Source organism: Oncorhynchus keta, chromosome 4 (assembly GCF_023373465.1).
Source record: "Oncorhynchus keta strain PuntledgeMale-10-30-2019 chromosome 4, Oket_V2, whole genome shotgun sequence".
Taxonomy (NCBI): domain Eukaryota; kingdom Metazoa; phylum Chordata; class Actinopteri; order Salmoniformes; family Salmonidae; genus Oncorhynchus; species Oncorhynchus keta.
The window spans coordinates 85,091,858-85,094,942 of record NC_068424.1 but is presented as its reverse complement, the minus strand read 5'-3'; positions in this window follow the sequence as shown (position 1 = coordinate 85,094,942).

The following is a 3,085-nucleotide window of genomic DNA, read 5'->3' as shown; positions in this document are numbered from 1 at the left end:
TCTCCCTGTATCTGCCTGTATCTCCCTGTATCTCCCTGTATCTCCCTGTATCTCCCTGTATCTTCCTGTATCTCCCTGTATCTCCCTGTATCTCCCTGTATCTTCCTGTATCTCCCTGTATCTTCCTGTATCTCCCTGTATCTTCCTGTATCTCCCTGTATCTGCCTGTATCTCCCTGTATCTCCCTGTATCTCCCTGTATCTCCCTGTATCTCCCTGTATCTTCCTGTATCTCCCTGTATCTCCCTGTATCTCCCTGTATCTCCCTGTATCTCCCTGTATCTCCCTGTATCTCCCTGTATCTCCCTGTATCTCCCTGTATCTCCCTGTATCTCCCTGTATCTCCCTGTATCTCCTGTATCTCCCTGTATCTCCCTGTATCTCCCTGTATCTCCCTGTATCTCCCTGTATCTCCCTGTATCTCCCTGTATCTCCCTGTATCTCCCTGTATCTCCCTGTATCTCCCTGTATCTTCCTGTATCTCCCTGTATCTCCCTGTATCTCCCTGTATCTTCCTGTATCTCCCTGTATCTCCCTGTATCTCCCTGTATCTCCCTGTATCTCCCTGTATCTCCCTGTATCTCCCTGTATGTGCATTTTTCCCCACCAGTGGTGTTTCCACCAGATCGTGTTGCAGAGTTGAAGGAGTGATGAGGTGGTGCACAAATGGACCTTTTTTTTGCTTCAAGCAAAACTAAACAAAACACAGAAATCTGGTCTGTTTGATGCATTTTTACATCATATGATTGATGCAAGATTTCTATATTTTTGGAAAGTTACATATCTTCAGAACTGACATGCAAAACTTTTGAGTTTTCCTTTAAATTTTCCTTATCCGAATGAATATCGTACGCCTAATTTAAACTGAATGGTTTTCCATAGTCGTAGTGGGAGGACCACACACCATGTCATCGTGTGACTAAGTTTACTTCCATATGATGGTTATTATATCAATATTTGCACACAAAGCCATTTCTCACATAATCCATTTTACCAACACAAAATTATCCATGATTAGTGAGGATCAGGACTACTGTTTAACCCCTATTACAGTTCCATGATTAGTGAGGATCAGGGTAGATTTATAGGACTACTGTTTAACCCCTATTACAGTTCTATGATTAGTGAGGATCAGGGTAGATTTATAGGACTACTGTTTAACCCCTATTACAGTTCCATGATTAGTGAGGATCAGGACTACTGTTTAACCCCTATTATAGTTCCATGATTAGTGAGGATCAGGGTAGATTTATAGGACTACTGTTTAACCCCTATTACAGTTCCATGATTAGTGAGGATCAGGACTACTGTTTAACCCCTATTACAGTTCCATGATTAGTGAGGATCAGGACTACTGTTTAACCCCTATTACAGTTCCATGATTAGTGAGGATCAGGGTAGATTTATAGGACTACTGTTTAACCCCTATTACAGTTCCATGATTAGTGAGGATCAGGACTACTGTTTAACCCCTATTACAGTTCCATGATTAGTGAGGATCAGGGTAGATTTATAGGACTACTGTTTAACCCCTATTACAGTTCCATGATTAGTGGGGATCAGGGTAGATTTACAGGACTACAGTTTAACCCCTATTACAGTTCCATGATTAGTGAGAATCAGGACTACTGTTTAACCCCTATTACAGTTCCATGATTAGTGAGGATTAGGGTAGATTTATAGGACTACTGTTTAACCCCTATTATAGTTCCATGATTAGTGAGAATCAGGACTACTGTTTAACTCCTATTATAGTTCCATGATTAGTGAGAATCAGGACTACTGTTTAACCCCTATTACAGTTCTATGATTAGTGAGGATCAGGACTACTGTTTAAACCCTATTACAGTTCCATGATTAGTGAGGATCAGGGTAGAGTTATAGGACTACTGTTTAACCCCTATTACAGTTCTATGATTAGTGAGGATCTGGGTGGATTTATAGGACTACTGTTTAACCCCTATTACAGTTCCATGATTAGTGAGGATCAGGACTACTGTTTAACCCCCATTATAGTCCCATGATTTGTGAGGATCAGGGTAGATTTACAGGACTACTGTTTAACCCCTATTACAGTTCTATGATTAGTGAGGATCAGGGTAGATTTATAGGACTACTGTTTAACCCCTATTACAGTTCCATGATTAGTGAGGATCAGGGTAGATTTATAGGACTACTGTTTAACCCCTATTATAGTTCCATGATTAGTGAGGATCAGGACTACTGTTTAACCCCTATTACAGTTCCATGATTAGTGAGGATCAGGGTAGATTTATAGGACTACTGTTTAACCCCTATTACAGTTCCATGATTAGTGAGGATCAGGGTAGATTTACAGGACTACTGTTTAACCCCTATTACAGTTCCATGATTAGTGAGAATCAGGACTACTGTTTAACCCCTATTACAGTTCCATGATTAGTGAGGATCAGGACTACGGTTTAACCCCTATTATAGTTCCATGATTAGTGAGGATCAGGGTAGATTTATAGGAATACTGTTTAACCCCTATTACAGTTCCATGATTAGTGAGGATCAGGGTAGATTTATAGGACTACTGTTTAACCCCTATTACAGTTCCATGATTAGTGAGGATCAGGGTAGATTTATAGGACTACTGTTTAACCCCTATTACAGTTCCATGATTAGTGAGGATCAGGACTACTGTTTAACCCCTATTACAGTTCCATGATTAGTGAGGATCAGGGTAGATTTATAGGACTACTGTTTAACCCCTATTACAGTTCCATGATTAGTGAGGATCAGGGTAGATTTACAGGACTACTGTTTAACCCCTATTACAGTTCCATGATTAGTGAGGATCAGGACTACTGTTTAACCCCTATCACAGTTCCATGATTAGTGAGGATCAGGACTACTGTTTAACCCTATCACAGTTCCATGATTAGTGAGGATCAGGACTACTGTTTAACCCCTATTACAGTTCCATGATTAGTGAGGATCAGGACTACTGTTTAACCCCTATTACAGTTCCATGATTAGTGAGGATCAGGACTACTGTTTAACCCCTATTATAGTTCCATGATTAGTGAGAATCAGGGTAGATTTATAGGACTACTGTTCAA